The sequence below is a fragment of the Siniperca chuatsi genome, linkage group LG9 (assembly GCF_020085105.1).
Source record: "Siniperca chuatsi isolate FFG_IHB_CAS linkage group LG9, ASM2008510v1, whole genome shotgun sequence".
Classification (NCBI taxonomy): Eukaryota; Metazoa; Chordata; class Actinopteri; order Centrarchiformes; family Sinipercidae; genus Siniperca; species Siniperca chuatsi.
Genome location: NC_058050.1, coordinates 8,098,963 through 8,120,200, shown reverse-complemented (window position 1 = coordinate 8,120,200; position 21,238 = coordinate 8,098,963).

The following is a 21,238-nucleotide window of genomic DNA, read 5'->3' as shown; positions in this document are numbered from 1 at the left end:
TGAAAATCCAGTAAACATTTAATAAATATTTTTATTAATATTACATGAAATTAGAAAAAGTCAATATAAAAATATATAGAAAAGCTGTGAATGAGTTGTTCTCTAATCTTCTTAGAGGGTAATGGTCGACTGAGTCAGTGTTGTGGCGCTGTCTCGTCCTTGACCACATCACGTTTCATTTTTCACATTATCTCAAGTGGCTACGCGCTAATCCTTTTAGCATTCCCTGCATAGTATGCTCTTGAGTGAGTTGCAGCAGGTTGTGTTTGTAGACAAGAAGGCCTCTGTGTGGCCTGATGCTATGTCTACGCCACCCGAGCAGACCCTCCACACTGTCTGCAGACTCCTCCTGACACTCTTTGTCTTTTCTCTCCTTTTTAGACCTGAGTCAGCTTTAGTTTCCACATGCACCAGCTCACAATGTATTCCCTTATTATCTTAAGGGAAAACATCTAAAACTATTTTTTATTTTATGCTGACAAGTCTCCCTAAAATGGAAGTCAGAGCTTGAATCTTGAAGTGAAAATATCAGGTGACACTTTTTGGAAATGTTACATTGTCAGTAAATTGGTGACTGGCTGAATTTTTGTTTAAAGAAAAGTTCAACATTTTGGGAAATATGCTTATTCACTTTCTTGCTGAAAGTTGTTGAGAAGATCAACACCACTCTCATGTCTGTCCATCAAGTATGGAGCTAGAATGGAGCTAGAGCCAGTAGGCCTTTAGCTTAGCTTAGCATACAGACTGTCAGCAAGGGAAACAGCTAGCCTACCAGCCCAGCCACTGTTCACCAAACAATAGTTATAGCATGTAACTCCCTGTAAAACCACAACTTGTCATATTTAGTTATGTACAGATTAAACAAACAAGCTATAACGTTAATTAGTGAGCTTTACAGGTGCTGAAAGGCAGATTTTTGTATTTTAAAGAGAGGCTAGCTGTTGCCAGTGTTGCCAACTTGGCCACTGTCACTAGATTTAACGACTTTTCAGACTCTCTTAGCGACTTTATTTCTAAAAAGTGACTTGCGACAAATTTAGCAGCTTATTCAGACCATCAGCACGGCTCTTCTGCCAACAGCGCCGGGGTCTCTCTCCCTCTTCTCTTGTGCTGTGTGCAGGCAATCAGTGTGCAGCATGTGGGGCAGGCAGCTTCTTTCTCACTCTTTCTCTCGGATCTCTGGATTAGGATGTTACTACAGGTTGTAAATATGTAAATAGTTTGATTTTGTTTGATCTCCCTCCTCCCTCCCTTTGTAGATTTTTTAATTTTAATTTTAATTTGTTTTTACTTCAAATATACAATGTCCCTATAGTTAGTCTGTGATTATTTCGCCAAAGATTTCTCTACCTACGTTTTATATGGCTTAAAATAAGGTAAGCTTTATGCAAATTAATGTGTGATGGCGTCATCAACATGCATGATGAGTGTATGATGTCATCTGGCAACTTTTAGCAACTTTTGGAGTTACTATAGCTACTTTCATTGGAAAAGAGTTGGCAACACTGCCTGTTTCCAGTCTTGCTAAACTAGGCTAATCGCTGACTCTCATGTCTGTCGCTGCACCCAGCAGCCAATTAGCTTAGCATAGCACAGAGACTGAAAACAGCTAGGGGGAAACGCCCAGCCTGGTTCTGTCCGAAGATAACAAAACCCACGTACCAGCACCTCTAAAGCTCACTAATTAACACGCTATATCTTGTTTGTCCAAAAAAGAAGTATAAAAATGACTATTGGGCATTTGTTGCCAGGCCATTAGTGGAAACTCCAGGAAGTTACTGGTTATAGCCAAGAAATAGTCCGACACATAACTCTTGGTAAAATTGTTGTTTTTACATTTCATTTTTTGTACAGATTACCTGGCAGGTGGATTTTGTTTCTTGTTACCCTCTTTCCAGTCTTAGCTAATTGCTAACTTGGCTCCAGCTACATATTTACCATGCAGATATGAGAGTGGTTCATCTTCTCATCTTTCAGAAAAAAAGCGAATAAGCTTATTTCCCAACATGTCAAACTATTCCTTCAAGATATCTAAATGAGCTTTTTATTTATTACTAGGGCTGACAGATGTGAATTACAAAATGTCTCCACATCCCAATAAAATCATCATGTCTGCTGTCGGGCTACAAGTTGTTCCATTATTCACTGTCCATGGAGCAGCTCCAGGGTTTGTCTGAAGATGACTTCATCAGCTATTCAGCTTGAGAACAGACTTAAAATTCACAAAGGAAAAAATATGTGTTTTCTATTTCAGGAAGGCCTTTCCCTTTAAAGAAGCCGGAAATGGTTTAAGGACATTTAATGTCTCACACATTCTCTGGCCTCTATTATGCAGACACTGACCAAAATTTTGCTAGCTGGTTGTTTTTTCAGATAGCCCTAAAATTTTTAAGTCTCTAACAGCAACACATACAGTGTAACTACACACATAAACACACACACATCCAATTTCTCCAACCCTTACCACACTTCCCTTTCCCTCTGTCTTTCCCAAAGCAGAAGAAGACAATAGCCCTCCTGTGTGCCTGTGTCTATGTCAGTTACTCTGACCGGAGGGCCTGCTGTGACATCCTGTTCTGGGTTCATAGGACAAGGTTTAAACATATGGTCATGTTTTGGGTTTGGCCTTTCTTCATCTGTCTGCCGGGAAATAAACAAGACAGCAGCTGGCACTGTAGAGGACAACACAGATCTTATTATTACAGGAATGACAGGGTTTAGATTGGTCTAGTGTTGAGTTTATTGGGGGAAAGTCGAGCTGGTGTACCTGTTTTAGTGTGCTTGCAAAAAACGCCTGGTAGTTTGAAAAGTGGATGGTAAACTGGCAGGGATCCTCCACTCCAGGCTTTGATGCTGCTGATGTGGTTTTTTACTCACATTAAAAAACACCACAGGGGGTCCAAAGACCTCCTGCTATATGCTTTTGCCCACCAGCAAATCCAGCAAAGTTCTGACCCAATTACGACTTGACAAACTGGTTTGGAGTTTTTGCTGAGTAAAACATCTCTTGGAAAACAAAACTATTCTTAGCAATTTTATAACCCACAAATGTACAAACTGTTTATAATTCACACAAGCAGTTGTGGGTTTACTTTATTCATTTTGTAAGAGCCTTGCTTAAAGGCCCTTACTGCCACAAAAGCATAACAGACTTTCTAGGGCAACAAATGAAAATCTGATTCCCTTTTTGCCTGGAGTTTTAAACTCATTGTGGTCTTGAATGCTTCTGGCAACTGTCACAACAAGATTTTGTCACATCGTACAGGCAGAACATGAGCTTCTTTTGGGATAAAAGACTCCAGTCTAGCTGTTTGACAACAACTCGGGTCAAATACTAACATTTTATGTCCAAGTGGCCTCAAACTGTGATGCATTTGTAGCTGGGATTTTTCCTCTCTGCTCTGAGAAGCAATAATGTGTGTCAGGGTTAGCATGGGTTGTGAAGTGTGTCAAATCTGGCCTAGTTCTTCTGCGCCAGCAGCTTCAGCAGACTGTGGATGTCTACGCTTGAGAGAAGCTTGGTTCATGACTCAGGGACAGAGAGGCTGAACTCACACAAAACTAGCACACAGGTCTGTAAGATCCGCCAGGACAAGAATAAAACCCTTTAGCCAATTAGCAGCTGTTACCAAGACACAGTTTCATCAGGGATGTGCTAGATACATCTGGCTGTAACTGAAGATACTGGTGAGGATAAGAGTCCCAGTTCCATACCACTGTAAATACCGATTCTGACTAGATTTTTAGTATGGAGTCCCTAAACACTGGAAAAGCAGCAAAATGAAGTATTCTCAAAGATGTCAGTATGCATACTAAATGTGCTAGTTTTATGAGTGTGCTGTTGATGGACATTATTGTCCCACATTGCAATACAAAACAGAAACTTGAGGACCCAATCAGAGCTGGAAAAAAGGCTCCAGGAACATAGAAATAATAATAATAATAAACCAAGTATGCAATTTTATGGAAAAAACATTGAAAAAACAGGTAAAGTAAGTTAATTGACAGCTTTCTATGAAGATTAGTTGCAGTGTGTAGTAATTCAACTACCTTTTCAATGTGGGGGAAAAATTCGATCTGTAATGATCTGTTAGTATTCAAAATTCAATGTGTATCAGAGCAACAACCCGTGCCTTGTACTCCAGTGGTTAGTGTTCCTAAAATGCACTGTCTGACCCGTTGTGTGCCCTGTATCAGCAAACAAGGTTATTGTTGTTTCTAACAGAAAAACGGAGATAACTAGCAAGCCGTGCTGAGCGGATAGTCATCACCAAACCATGTGAGAAGTAAGGTGTGGAAGCATTTTGGATTCAGCAACATAAAAAAAGTTGATAAAAGGCTGTTTGCTGACTTTGTTAAATTCAACTATCTTAGAGTAACATTAGCTTGCATTCAGAGGCACTGCGAATGAACAAGTTTAGGATAAGGCTACTTACAAGGCTGCTACGTGTGTTGTGTTCAAGGTCTTGAATCAAGAGTGGGTGAGGGCACCCCTACGTGACCACACAGTTTGATTTGATACAGTCGCAGACAAAATAAAATCCTCATAACTGAGTCCAAGGAATGACTGGAATGATCCAAAATAGCAGCTGTCAAATCAGTTATGTAATGGTGTTCCAAAACCTACCAGCTGGTTTACATCTGGAAATGCAACCTACCAGAGAATCAGTCAAAAAGGCACAGTTACTATGTTGTATCTGCTTAGTGTCCTAACACACCACAAAGCAATTTCAAAATCCAGTGTCACCATTTCAGCTACTGCCCCTTTGACTCTGAATGCCAAGCGTCTCTCTCCAAATGGCTGAAATCTTAAACCAACATTGGCAGGAGGTGCTGGGGGAAGCTGCTTTAGTGTACCCCCACCTCTGTAACAAAAACCATCCCTGAGCTGAAGGTATCCTATAGCTACGTTGGGTCATAAATCAGAGGAGTGGCCCTTTTCATTCCCCTCTCTCATGCGTGACCTCTGCTTTCCAGGGGGTCAGGGAGTGGGCTGAGCCTCCTGTGGGAAACCTGACCAGGACATGGACCCTCTTCAAATAACTCTCTGACGTCAGGAGAGACTACAGCAGAACAACGACTGGACTGCCGCAGGGGCTCTGGTTCAACCCCAACTGAAACTTACAGGAAGAGGAGACAAGAGTTTTATGTGTTCAGTGAGGTCAGTTGACCCTCATTGTAGAACAAAGGCAAGGACTGACTACAGCTGGGCTGAACCGAAACTAAATATTGAACAGTTTTCATTCAGGGAGTATTCCGGCTATTAAAAGTTTCCTGGATTAGGTGTTATGTTGGTTGCTTTAACCTTTCCGTGAACGAGTCCACGTTGGTATGAATACACATACACATGACGACTATGCTTTTATTACTGTAGTTTTCCACACAGATTGATAGTGAAACACAAAGTTATCAAAAGGCAAAGTTGCCAGCTATCGCCTCTCTCGTTGAATCAGCACTGGTAAAATACTTCCAGTTACAGCAGCTAATCTCTGCAGCCTTCTTGACCCTTGACATCTAGATTAATCTTCCTCCTCTTGCTCTCCTACCTTTGATTTTAATAATCAGTCTGTGTCTTGACAAAACAACCCAACATAATCATGAGAACTGATTCAATCATTTATCAATAAACATGGTTATCCCTTTTGACTATGCATCACATTTTCATATTTCTCTCTGTTCATTATGTGTGTACATATTGTAAATAAATCACCATATATCTGTATCCGTATATCTGAGAGAAGTCATTATGACTCTTTTGTGTGTCTTTTAATATCAGAATCTCTGAAGTTTGAACCAGAAAAGCGACTTATTGTCTAGAAATACATTTAATATATTTCCAACTTATGTTTGCTATGAATACTATATTTACTATACAGTTACCCAAAACTATGTGTGAAAATGTGAATACCACAAAACTAGAAAGCAAAGAGCAGCATGTTTGCCTGCTACAGTAATATCAGAGTAGCAGGGCAGTTTGAACACATTTTTAACCCAATCTAGGTTTCTTGAGTAAGAATACTCAAACTGAATTCGCTGTATTGACAGGGCAGTACTTTTTTTGGGGAATATCATTTATTTATAATGACCCAAAGTCCATCTCTGTAATAAATATTTATTCATGCCAGCTGTGAAAATCTACTAATGCTAAATATTTATCATCAAACATGTCACATAAGTACAACTAGATAACTGACTAATTCCCTGTTATTATAGTGCTCTTTGTATGCTCACTGATACGGCAGAAAAAATGTGAACAGGATTAAGTGTTGGTACAGAGGTCTGCCTTATTATAAACATGAAACCCATTAACATCTTTTGGGAAGCCACTACTGTATAGCACGCTAACATGATTGCCCAAAGACTTTTATTTGTTGTGACAGGAAAGAGAGAAATTAATATTCTTTGTTGTCCAATGTTTTGGATAGCTAGGATCGAGGCTGTGTGGTCGAGAGTTCAGCAGAGCTGGGCCAAATAGTAGCTGCAAATAATCCTCAGTGTTTGTTTTCACCTGCTAGGAGTGCAGATTAGTAGGGTTTACTGCCAGTTTTGCTATGAGAATGAGGAAAATTCTCACTGTTAAGTATACTAAATTCAAACACTGTAGCCTTCTACATACTGTATTGTTCCCATTTGGTGAAAAAGAATGATAAGAATGTAATAAACAAATTAGCAAATATCTTGTGGTGAATGTTTTAGTTCTTTAGTTTTAGCATGTTAGAGAGGTCAGAGAAGATGGACAGTAATCTGTAACTGTGGAACTTGCAGAACTGTAGAAGAAGGTTTTTTATTTCAACCATTTAAAGCTTTTCATTCTCTACAACCTTTATTCAAAAGACTATAGGAATAAATGTATCAAAATGAAAGCCTGAAGAACAGTTGTTTTGGCAGCATACCACAAAATAAGTCAGATTTGTTTCTCTTGCTGTCAAATATGGCATTGTGAATGCTAACATATTCTTAGTGATTCCAGGTTTATTAATTAAAAGTCAACCATGCTACTTGAAGAAGTTTGCAAGTCACCTTGAGAGCAGATACTCTGAGAGCAGATGTTCCTAAGTAGTAAACAGGTTTATAAAAAAAAACTCTGGAGGTAAATCAAAAATCCACAGTTAGCCACATGGCATCTTTCACCATTTAGATGATGATCTTGGTGAACAGGGCGGCAAGCAGCGACCAGAGTCAACTTTCTTTTGGTTACAAACCAGTATTTTAGCTGCAAGAATACACTAAATTTAATAGCATCTGAAGTGTCCTATCATCCCTGACATTAATTGTAAGGAATTGTTTGTAAAGTTCAGTATTTTCAACAATGGTACAGTTTAAATGTGGGGTGACTCTCAGAACATGTCTAAACTTTTTGAAAATCTTTATCTTGATTCCGCATAAAACAAAGAAAATGTTACTTTTATCCAATGTCATTATATATTCCTTGCAAATTATCAACTGACTTACATGCATTTGGTGCATTTAGCTGCAAATACTGCCTGATAGCTGTGTAAGCGGGCAAGAGTCGCATTTTCTACTCTTATGTTGAATTAAGTTGAAAAATTATTATAATTTCAATACATTTTGTATCCAGATCTATCCTACATCTTTTACAGTAACATTCTACAATGTGTTATTCACTGTGGAAGCATTTTAGACCACTGGGTTGTGAGAAAGCAGCCTAATCATACAGTCAGATCTATTCCCAGTCTTGTGGGAACAAGAAACATCAGGTCGACAGCTGGCTCTCGTTCCCTGTCTGTATCCATGAAAACATTCATCTACACATCTCATGCTCTGATATTCGACTCCCACGAAGGCACAGGGTTCATAACCTAAACTCCACGATACAGTCTCTTTATTGGTCACTTTATTGCACCCCAAGGGTTTTCGTTTACTCTCTTTCACTTTCAGTTCTTGATGTTTTCACCAAACAGGGTAAAAGTGTCTTCTGGGACCATATGTTTACAATATGGCCCGGGTGCAACCAATGACAGGCCCTTTCCTTTTTAGATGGCAGCTTTGATGTGTTCCACAGCCAGTTAAATTTGTTTGGGAAAATGTATGTTTAAAAAGACAAATCATCCACAACTTCAAAAGTTTGCAGACCTCATGGATTTCAGAGGAAGAAGCAATACTTTATAATATAAGCAGGTATAGTTCACTTTAACAGAGGCTGGTATAATCACAAGGGATCAGGATCCACAAACACTTAATCCTACAGCTCCCACAATGCAATTGGATAGCATCTTTTTTAAGATACCAACATCTTTCAAACTCTGACATAACCGAATCAACAGAATGCCTACATCCCCAGTTTGTAACTGGGGATGTAGGCATGATGAGGATGATGTCTGGATGTCACTTGAGTAATTTTCATTGTCATTGTGGTTGTTATGGAGATGCCGCACAGAGATTCTATAAGACAGTGATCCTAAACATACAGAGTTACAGTAGAAATGGGTCTGCTCCTGTCTGTGGTTTGTAGAATTCAGCCAGAGCTGCCACCAAATGTTCAATGAAAAAAGAGTCAGTCATTGTTTTATTTCATTTCCCTTTTGCTGGAGTATACAGCTCAAAAATTGTGGATGGATGGATGTCGACTGCAAATGTTCCAGCGTCCCTAATTTTTAAACAAATTAATTTCCTTTAGCTGTCTTTTAGACAAAAACATTTCTGCCTCAAGCATTTTGCAGCACAGATTTTGAGCTCAGATAGAGCGTAGACAGACTGAGTCCAGGCTTAGACTGTAACCTTCAGGCGGTAGAAAGAGAAAAACAGCGGCAGACACCAAGAAAGGCAAGACTGGAGATTAAATCACTGTCTGCTCCTCATGCCTCTGTCTATACCACTGACCATTCGCCAAACCCCGCTCCAATACCTGTCAAGCTTTCTGTTCTCGCTTAGCACATACGCAGTTTACAATGATATGTAATGTAATGATATTATAATGTTATTCTTTGATTTCATACAGAAGTAAAGAAAAGACGGCTTACACAGTAAATGTATTGGTCCTGAATGGGGCTTTTTCTACCTGTAACCGTGCATAAAAATGTAGTTAGCTGATGATTTGGTGCTTGGTTTTGGAAGTAATGCTATGTTACTACTGTAGGTAGCCAGTTAGCAGGGCATCCTAAAGTTTGCAGCTTACATTAATCCATTCCTTACACTTTTGTTGTTGTGTATTTTGTTTCTAAAAAGAAGATAAAGAGGAGGAGAAATCCAAAGGTTGATAGGCTGGCGGTGCCTACAATTGCGATTGGACAATCCTTGTTTGGTGAAGTTGTTTATCAGTTGCAAACTGTTGATGCAGGGGACAATTTACTACGTCTCCCATGCATAGTGTCAAGCTGTGGCACACTGGAGGGGTTATGGAACAAAACTGCTAAATAAATGCTGCAAACCGTTTGCACAGGACACATGAGAATGAATGGTGACCCTGGACAGATATGTGTCCCTCTCAGCTACATGCACAGGAATCAGCTTGATCGCCACATGCATGTACACAACAGGAGCAACATTAGTGACCAACAGCACTTGATCCATCCTCCCAGGGTCTGTCAGGCTCCAGATGAAGAGCGTCTGTCTGCTGCTCTCCGCAGCCTCCACCATCATCAAAGCAGACCAGAGCGTTTGACCTCGCCCTCGTCTCCACCACATTTCTGGGGTTAGCCTTTCCTAATTTTACCCCAGTCTGGTTGCCAGGGCGAGGGAAGGCCCATCACCATGGCGCCACGCTGGGTAGAACCCCGAGGATTCAGCTAATGATGGCCCTCAAAAACCACAGAGGATCCCCACCTGACATAACATCCTCTATGGGATCTAATTGTATCGTACAGAAGAACGCCTGTCAATCATAAGCGGTATTGGAGGTATTACATTCATTTTGAATAATTTCTGCTAGTTTGTCAATCCTTGTTTTTTCTGTTATTATGTCATGGCTAGTTTGATTTGTTTCAACAAAGTGTTACTTGGTAACTTTGGTATCTCTGCATACAGTAACTGTAACATTGATTTCAGCCTAAAACCCATCATAACCACAACTCTGTCCCATTTGTTTGATTGGTTATCTGCACTGGAATAAGTGAGGAATATTAAAGTGCAATGAGATAAATTCTGTTATGAATTGGCGCTATATAAATAAAACTGAATTGAATTGAATTAAATCCAGTGTATAACATTTAGGAGGAGCAAATGGCAGAAATGGAATATAATATTTAGAAGTATGTTTTCATTAGTGTATAATCACCTGAAAATAAGAATCGACCTAGGTCGCCATGTTGCGCTGCCATGTTTCTACAGTAGCTGTTGCAGCAGATAGGGCCGTTCATGTTTTTTGCGAGTTTCGCAGCAACTGTAGTTGATACCACTAAATCCTACACACTAGACCTTTAAATGAAAGAATAAAGTCACTGAAGTAATTACTTTCGAAGGTAATTATCCACAATGCTGATCACAGCTGACAGATAAGAAACTTGAAAACAAATTATCTGTCAACAAATTACATGTGAACTGCCTGTTGACCCAGTGAAGTTAAATGTGATCCAACACAGTCTGTTTCCTCTAATTACATTCTTCACATCAGCATGAGCTCTCATGACTTATTGCCAAGTTCCTGAATTATTGTGCATAGTCCAGTAAGGAATGTAGCTCCATGACGTACATACTGCAGAATATTTGAGTTATGTAAAGACAGTTTCTATTTTTTATGATTTATTATTCACTATAGACAGAAAGCTAAAAGGTCTAAGCAAACTCTGCAGCAATGTACAGTATTTATGGATAAACTGTGCTTTTTTTTTGCACTTAAGCAAACTTTAGTCGCTAACTTAGAATCAGACTTAACTCATTAACAGCAGTGTGAATCGTAGAAGTAGCAGTGGTGTGGTCAAAATTACACATGGCTGTGATGTTCTTTAAGCCAGAAATTCAAAAGAAATCGCAGTGTGGACTGAAGTAATTCTTCTGTAATTGTATTTTGTAAAGCATTTTGCTCTAAACTGCCTTAAGCACAGTACAGCGATACATGAAGCTCTGTAACATCTTCATACTGCATGAGTGAAGGCCACAGCTGAATCTAAATTGAATTGTCTAAAACATGATATGGTGACACCCAGCTTTGGGACTGGGTCATGCCCTATGACAGTGGCGTCTCCTGGAGGGGAAGCGTGAGTGATCAGGGTGTCTAATTGGCCAATTAGTGTGCCACTCACACAGATGTAAAGGTCCTTGAAAGGAACAATGAGTGACTTCCCAAGGAGTTGAATGAAAGGATTAGGCCTGCTGTAATCTCCTCTGATTCTCCAAAAGGTTTCTCCACCTGTACAGACACACCAGACGTGATGCTAGACAGATATTAGGTTTAACCTGTGATGAGGAGTTACAAGTAGACCTACATTTTTAAAACCATTAAGTGAAATCTCTAGGCATCAAAATTAAATATATAGATTAGATTATATTAAAAAGTGTTTCCACATTGAAGAATAGTTTTCATATATTTATGTTTATGTATAAATCCATGGATCTCATTTACCTAAATAATGATCTATTGATCTTTTCTGAAATATCTGATGCTGAACCAGCAGCTATTCTCTATCTAGGCATTGAAGACACAAACGAATATGTGTGCCGATTAGATTAAAAAAAAACTCTTTCCACATTAGAGAATTATTTCATGATTTTCATATTTATTCACAAACTCATGGGTCACATTGACCCAAATACAAGATGGCTGAACTTGATTGTTTGATTGATAGGATTATGAGTAAATCCAAGCTAAAGAAAATAAGTCTGTAGAAATCTTTTTGTTTTCATTTTACTTATTTTACTTTACTTTCTACCTTTATTTAGGATGAAATGTCTAACCAGCTTGTTGCTGTGTTATTTATCCAGTTACACATTCAGTAATTCAATTTTTTTCTTCTCCCAAGAAAAAACTGTAAAATATGTACAAACATTGATATGTGTATGGATGTGCATGCATGTGTGTGTTTGTTAGTTTTGGTTCCACCTGCCATCAGACTTTTACTCTTTTAAAGTGTTTTTTGTTTTGTTGAGTTGATTTTGTTTCATCAAGAAATTGCTTGTGCTGAGGATGAATTGGCTGACTATTTGGAAAACAAAGTAAAATAAAGAAATATTAAGACAAAAGTTTTTTCATTGTTTAATATGTTAAGCATATCCTTCACATGATCTTAATAAATAAATAAATAACTTTAGAGAACATTTGTATCATTCTTTTATAACCACATATTTCATTTAGTTGTTTTACATCCACACAAACAAGTCCTTGTAAATGCCAACTCCCCACAACAGCCTTGTCCCACAATAGCGCTCCCTCCGTCAACTCCTTGTCAAGTGACACTGTCTATTCAGCCACATCTCCTCACCCACCACCTCTATAGCCAGACAGACTGTGACACCCCAGATTCCCATGTCAGAAATAGAGGTGGACAGAAGGACGACGACTGCAAAGAGAAGCAGCATGCAAAGGAACGCAGGAATTTCTGTTGGGGGGGAAAAGCAAAAGAATGACCAGCCGAAGGAGAGACGGAGGGGTTTTAATGACATCCTGATGACAGGCTGGATGGAGGTATGCATGGCTCCTGCAGGAGCGGAGGAAGAGAAGGGTGTAAGACGAGCCATATGGGCTTGTATAGCTGTGATTAGATCGCTGCTCTTTTACGCTCCATACCTGCACTGATCATATATGATGAGAAACAGGAACAGTGAAGTCTCCAGCTGTGCATCAATGTGTAATGTCCAACTTGACTAGTTATGTCATGGGTCACTGGTTCTTCCGAGCTCGATTTGCTGGGCATGGATGCATGTCTGTGGTGTATGAGGGCTGTTACTGATGTGGTGGAAAAACACAACAAATATCATGTCTTCTTTTTTTGAGGGGTTATGTGCCAGACTGATTGTGGCCAGGAGCAGTGACTCCCTGAAGTGTCTGCTAAGCTAATAGGCCTCTGACGGTAAATTCATGTTTATTGTTTATCATATGATCTTCTCATCTAACTCTATGCACGAAAAAGAATAAGCGTATTTCCCAAAATGTCAAGCTATTCCTTTAACACCTCCTCACATCCAACCAATTGCTATGTAAAGTGGGCTTCATTAGTGGATTGTCTGAATCGGAAAGTTAAAACAATTCACAATGTTAGACAATATGACAAGCAGCAAATCCAGTTACCTTTGACTTAGTGCTTCTCGACATCCTACTGGATCTTCTTATACTTTAGGATATTGAAACTCATTAAAGCACTTTGATAAATAATAAAAATACAGTGAGAGTTTTTGTCTCCTCAACCTCAAAAATGTAATTTTCAGATACATTTTTTGAATGTCGGTTGGTTGGTTCTCACGGTGAGCTCTGTGTGTGTGCATGTGTGTGTGTAAGGCTTAGAGGTTGTAGCTACAGGTCTGCGCAAAAGCAAAGAACAACAACCCTAAACAGCTGTAGCAACAGTAACTTGATCCTGACAGGGACGCTGTGGAAGGCTAAAGAATCGATTAGCATTCCAGCAACCACAATACCCAAATATACAACCTAAAGTCATCACGCACACCAGCACTTTTATTGTCTGAGCGACCACAACAACCACTGGTCCATAACAACAACCTGACAATCCAGCTTTGAAAAGCAGTATGATTGATGAAGAACTGTAACCCTCTGGCATATCGCTCTCTGAAAAATAACTCTACAAACTATAATTTCAGAGTCAGAAACATCTCAGCTGCTCAGTTATATTTTCTATGTCATGTATGGAAATACCAAGGCTCGTGTTCTACAGGCTCAGCGGTCCTCTTGGTAAGTGGCCCCTGTTATGTGGAAATGATCAATGCAACCAACAAATACAAACATGAATTGTGAAAAAACACACACATATTGACTAAAAATGTATTGACTTGTGGTCATGGGACAATCCTTTGAGCCCTGAGTTCTTGTTAGAGAGTGTCAACAGCTGTAGAAAAATCAGTCTATTTTTAGCAGACAGACCTACATTTGGAGATGGGTGGTCAGATTTCAACAGAGATGGAGATAGATGATGGGTGGCAGGGTGTGTGTGTTTTTGCTACGCCTGTGCCTGTGTGTATTTGTGTTTTTGGTGGGTTGCGGTGTGGTCAGGAGGGTGGCTTAGCAGAGAGATTACCCCTCTGCTGGGAAATAGAGGGGATATAGGAGGCAGGTTTTCTTTTTGAAGGGGCCCCCGACTCTGTTCCCAAAGAGCCACGAGATTACAAAACTGATATTGAGCCTGTAGATTAGAGGGATGAAATGTCCTGTGAGAACCACCTCAACGTGAGGTGAAAGACTGAGGATTGTGGGCCTTTGAATAATTCACCTCCCTTCCTCCCTTCTCCTCCTCTAAAACATTAAAAAACCTTTCAGAGAGGCTTTACAGTTAAATAATTACCACCACTCTTCTGATTAAAAAAGCAAAAATGACTGATTATAATAATATTTTGTGGTGAGTTCTCTAAGATGTTATGAAAGTAAATCCAAATGATTTTCACTTCCAAATGAGACATCCACCATTAAGCATCATTATATGTTGTACAAACAATTTCAAGCTCCATAACTTCAAAATTGTAAAATGTTTGAGGATTAATCATCCTGTGAATATTAAATGACAAGCATTTCATTAAAAACGAAAAAAATTTAAACCAAACCATGCTTTCACAGGGATCTGCACATTATCACTTGAGGATTAACAAGGCTACAGGTTGCACGACAGAGGTCATAATAACCCAGTGGAGTGGTAGACTTACTTAAAAAATCTTCTTATCTGTGCAGACATACTGCAAACACTGGAGATTAACACTGCCGACTGCTTTGGCTACATGCTTGTTTAGGTGTTCTCCTGCTTTTAGCTGATAAAACTATCTCAGTGTCGTCTGGTGCAAAGTTACAGCTAATCTCTCCCACTCTTCTGCCTGAAAATGACCTCTGTGCAGTAACTATAGTTCTGAAATGTCCAGTGAGTTAAATATGACCACATTACTTTTGGGACATTAGTATAATTACTGTAAACAAGAAGAACCATTAGAGAAGACATTAGCAGCCTCTAGAGATAGTTCATATTGAGTGCCTCTGGGTCGAATTTCATGTTAAATCTACTAGAAGTAACAAGTGGTTTACAACACAAATGGACACTGCTTTAAAATGCTGCATGTAGCACCGTTAATGATGTTGAGCTTAATCTTTGAATGAAAATCAAATAAGAGATAAGACTACTGCAAGGTTAGTCTAGGGGCCACGTTAAAGGAGCACGGTGGAGGGTTTTTTCTTTGTAAACAACAAAAGTTATGCTTATATTCCCTGTTAGTCACCAAAACACATTGTGTGCATCCTTGAGGCCCAATAAACATGCTGAATACACTGCCTTCCTCAAACATTTGCAAAGCCGATTTTTGGAAGAATTTGAAATCTGCAGTCTTTTTCTACCTTGTCTTTGTTGGTGCATTGCTACATTTCTTTACTAACAAAACGGGGATCCACTCTTAAAAACATTGCTCCATAGCACTACTAGTGATCAAAAATTCCACAGGGTACCTTGAACTACAGAATTTTTGTTCTTTGTGGTGGGGTTTGTCTCTTGGCTGTTCTCATTAGACATATAACTCTCAGTTATCTCAGATTTATATCTGCTGGGAGATTGTGTGAGAGCACATGTACAATATTTATGTCTCGAGTGCAGTCTTCAAGGAGGAAGACAGTGACATATTTTGTTGTGTTTGCTCTGTAGTCCAGCACAATACATTTGAAATGCTGGCTGTCACCTTTAATTTGAGGAAGTTTATATCCACATCAGATGAAAAAATTAGGAATTGTGGCCTTTTTTTACATAATCCCCCAATTTTAGGGGAACAAAATGTATATGTATGAGTGTAATATAGCTATCTTGTTTAATATTTGGTGTCAAATTTCCACGGTGATGCCCTACTAGCCCGGTACTGCTGCCACCTTCACTTCTTGCTTGTTTTGAGGAAGGTGAAATACATGCTTAGTTGAAGTGAGGTCAGCTGACTTACTTGGCCAGTGAAGAACAATAAACAGTTTGGCCCTAAAAAAAAACCTCCTTGGTTGATTTGTTTATATATTTTGTAGAATCATTGTCCTGGTGCATTGTCTTAAAAAATGGAGGTTATGTAGGAAGAGGGCTACACTGTTCACCCAGTATGGATGGACACCCTTAAAATTCAGGTATTTCTACCTTCATAGAAATTTAATTTCAAATCAAATGTGCTGGTGGGGAAACAAAACAATGAAAAGTGTTTCATTCTCTTCTAGTATTTCCAGACTGCACTGTATATGTTTGTGCACGTGCATGCTTTCCTCAGACTAGTTGCCACATTCTTGCCTCAAGCAGGTCCGGCACTTGTAGGCAAGTATCTGAAAATCCTCAGACAGTGTGTTTTTGTGTACACCTTTGCACCCGCAGGTTGGTTTCCAGATGGGACTGCTGCTGGAGAGTGTGACTCACCGTGTCTGTTCAGACGCCCGCCGCAGCGTTGTCATACCTGATTGCTACCAGACATGTCTGTCTGGCTTTCATGTAAGAAATGTGTGTGTGTGTGAGGTTTAAAGTCAAATATCACCTTCCCTGTTTGCTTTTATAGCCCCTGTTCCATAATTTCACCTGTAAATCTTCTCTCATACTAACTTCTGATCTCAGATTTTACAGACAAAACAAGCTGGGGGCAGATGACGGAGAGATGACACCTCAAGGCCAAATATTTATGCATGTTTCTCATTGACTGATGCTATTTCATAAGCTTGACAACTTTGAGACCTTGAGCTGTAATCTTGAAGACAAACTTCCCAAAACCTGGCACTGTCCAGTTACTTTGGCTGCATAATTTATGACTTGTGTTGGCCAAGAGGAGTCACAAAGGGACAGACGCTGGAAATGCAACATCAACTTACAACATAATCATATGGTAGTTTGACCCAAATCCATTATACTGCACTATTCTCTAAAATGGTCCCATTGACCTTGTGATGTTATTTTCTCTCTTTTTACAGCATACCAATCAACAAAGAAATGAGTTTCATGGATCACCAAATTTCCCTCAGAGGATAAAGAAAGCATCTATGTATAATACAAATCTAATTTTAATTTTCTTGTGTATTTCAGCTTGTCTAAACTTATTTTAAGATTGCACTTAACTTGAAAATGTGATACAAAAGCTCAAATCAGAGCACCAGAACACCTGTAGCATAAACCTGTTGCCATAATTACCATGTATTATTGCCATACATCATCGTAATTGCAAAGGTAATCCCACCACAAAAAACAATCATAGATATAAACAGATTTAACTTGTTATCTTCTCTAACCACCTCCTGTCCAGATGAGCCAGCAGAGAGAAGGAAAGACTTTGTGGGCTATATGCAACAAACAAAGCAGGCTCACGCAACTTAGTGGGTGAAATAATTACAGTGTGTGGGACAGAGCCCACGGCAAGGTGTGAAGCAATTTAGTCATCGTTGTTCATCAGCAGAAAAAATAAAGTACTGCATCTGAATTATGTTTTTTGTGCAGGAGGGGGGTGGGGAAATGTTTGTGCTACACTGTGAGCCAAATGGCAAAGGCCAGGGAGAGAGAGACAGGGTGAGGTACACACCTGTTTGAAAAGACTACAAATGATAAAAGAGTTTGACACTTTGGGGGCAGTGTGTGTGCATGTGTGCATGAGAGAGTTGGATTTATTAAGGACTTTCATTCTAATCAACAGGAGTGAAAATGTTTTAGGGGCGGTTGAATCTGATTTAACTTTGACACGCCAAACCATGAGGCTCTCCAATGTCCAACCAGTTTGAGAGAAGGGGTGGGCTTGACCTCTCATTCAGGGAATATTGTTTGTTTATATTCTTGTTTTATAACTGCATGCAGAAATAAAACAAGCAGCAGAGAAGAAATGATGTTGTTTGGCTGTATAGTGAGTGCAAAGACAGTGACAGAAGTTAAAGACAGAAATATGTTTGATAAAACACTGTATAATTTCCAACTTTGTGGACTGCTGTTGTTAGGCTGCTAGCCATGCTAGCTCCTGCAGGATATGTTTTCCACCCCACCCAACCCATTTGGCCACACCATGCGAGTAAATTTCACCTGGCGGATTTCAGTCTGACTGCACCTTAAGGAAGATTCCAATCAAGCACAGCTTCACACAGTCCTGAGATGAGGTCTAATCAGGCAGATTAGTGAAAACCCCTGTGGACTAAGGGGATTTGGGCCTTTAAGAAGGAGACACAGAACACAAAAATAAAGACTGACTATAACCCCACTTTGGCCCTCATAAGTGATTTTAAAGATGCTGGAGAAGTTATTTGAAGACTACTCTGTAACATTTACTTGGTCACATGTGGTCAGTGTGAAATGGCAAAAAGTTATTAGGCATCCCGACCATAACCATAAATATTAATGTTAATCTTCATCCAGAAAGCGGTTTAATTTTTTGCTACTTGAGGGCATACCTGATTATCTTTTTAATTGTGTCACAACAGCACAACTGTATGAGCTGATCTTTAAAGCTGATATTTTCATATTAACAATGGATCAAATGACTGTTATGTGAAATGGAACGTGTTGCTCGTATTGATGAACCCACAGAGAATTATCACCCGACTCTACAGTTCACCTCAGCTCTATGAAGCATTTCAGCGTCTTTAAAAGAGGACTCAGATTTAGCATTGTACTGCTGTAACATTGTTGGACTCACAATGGATTGTTTAAAAAAAGGATCAAAAAGCGATGCAGCAGAACTAGATATATATCGTCTTTTTAATTCCACGTATTCTTCCTTGACAAAACCTACATTACCCAAAATTCAACCCGACCGCCAACAGTTCAATTTGGAGATAGGGGTGTGTTATGCTAGTGGCGGCTAATGTAGCCTTGTGCTGTTAGCGTCAAGATGTGGAGCGGGCTACAGAGGTCTGGTAAGCTCACTTCTTTCTAACTTCACAACCCATTTCATTTTCAAACTTTTCAATCATTTATCAGACTTCACACAGCTCCCTCTGGAGCCACAAAATACTTTATACAACTTCTTATAGATATTTCGCTGAGGAGTTGATGGAGAATTACTGTATATTTTGAATTTAAATTTGTCAGGTGGCCAGAAACACAACTCCAAATGAATGAAATGAAATGTTTCCCTGTGTCTGGTGTGTGTATATAAATAGGCAACTGTTAGGCAACTTAAGGTGGTAATATATCAGTGTATTATTTTACAGCTTGTTTCACTGCCCCCAAGTGGACAAAAACTCAATAAGGCTAATGCTGCTTAAATTTTTTCCTCTCCAAAAGTAGTTGGGTATCGATTTAAAAATATAGAATGAATGACTTTACAATTTACTAAGAAAAACACAGTACAAGAATGTGAAAAGCTGCTGAGAATACTTTTTATTTTAGTATTTATTTTTATTTGATCTCTGCTTATAAACCAACCAACCAAAACATTTTTCCATTGATGACAAAAAGCAGCTCATTATTTCAGATCGTCCCCTAAGACACGTTTTAACTGCGACTCAATATATGATTGCATGAGAGCACATGTACAATATTTATGTTTTGAGTGCAGGAGGAGGACAGTGACATATTTTGTTGTGTTTGCTCTGTAGTCCAACACAATAAATTTGAAATGCTGGCTGTCGCCTGTAATTTGAGGGAGTTTATATCCACATGAGATGAAAAGTGTAGGAATTGTGGAATTGTAGGAATTTTTACATAATCCCCAAATTTTAGGGGAACAAAATGTATATGTATGAGTGTAATATAGCTATCTTGTCAAATAAACAAAACATTTTTCCATTGATGAAAAAAAGCTCATTATTTCAGAGCCCCCTGAGACACATTTTAAATGCGACTCAAGACATAACAGACCTCTCATCCATCCACTTTGTCTCTCTGTACTTCCACCACAGTCTCCCCCTGCTCAAACCGCCAACCATAAGTGTTAAGTTTTTGATGACACCAAGTGAGTGCTGCTCACTTGGTGTCATAAAACTGCAATCAAGTAGTTCAGCATTCATCAGATTTCACCCAAACAACCCACTCTCATGCCACACCCCCCAAAAAAATCATCTTTTGTGGAATAAATTTACCTCCCAAGCTTTCTTATGGTCCCTGACACAGAAACTACGTGAGTTACATAAATATGTCGCAAAAGCTGAACATGTCGCTGAGCTGTGAGTGGGGAAAGATCTGCTTTGACTCAAACTAAGGCTGACAACTGTGAAAGTCTGGACAAAACTACAGAGACTCACTGACTTTCACAGGATCCACAATGACAGCCTGAAATTTGACTGACAGTGGAAACACATGGAGTTTGTTCAGCTAAAGAAAGCATGAACTTGAGCTTTGGGTACATTTGCTCACGTAATCTTCACCTTTTTTAGGGTGTGTTGTCAAATTCAAATGGAAATGTCAACAAAGGCCCCTAAATTGAAAAGGAAACAGTGTTGTATATGAGGAAACATGGCACAGTAAGAGAGGAAATGGGTATATATATGGGGAAAAAAACAGGAAATAAAAGAGAGAGAGATCAGAGAGGAACATTTAAGTATGAGTGACAGGGAATATGAGATTTTTGGCTCTATTATAAATGATGGCTTTAGTCTGTATGTGACTAGGGCAGTAAAAGAAGGTAGAAGAAGAGAGGAGACAAACGTTTTGCAGTGAAAAGGTAACAAGAGCCCCCTGCTGGTTAGAGGAACTACAGACTGGGTACAGATTAAAATCATGCTCAGGCATTTCTGTTGATTTTGCTAAAGGAAAGTGGAGGCTAAGACCAAACTCAAGAAAAGCAAAGGGAAGGCCCACTGGACAGAGCTTCCCCCAAAACAACCAAAACAATTGCAAACTAAACTAGCCCAAAACAAAACCTAAAAATAGGGATACCAATTATCTCCAACATTCGTCATACAGTGTCTGTATGACACTGTTTTCTATCTATGCTGTTTGTGATTCATGAAAAGCATTTAAAGCTCTTTTGAAAATAAGAGTTACTCTTTTTAGGACAAACTCATCTATATTTTTAAAATATTATGTGCTAAAAGTCAAGAAGCAAATCAAACATCTTACAATAAAACCTGTTGAATGCAGTCACTGTGTCAGTATTTTTTGCTGAATGACTAAGACTATTTGTAGTCACTCACTGCACAGAAAAGTCCATACATTAGCAGTCATAACAGATAATTTTCTTGAAGCACAATAATTAGGTGAACTTGGTTTTGCTA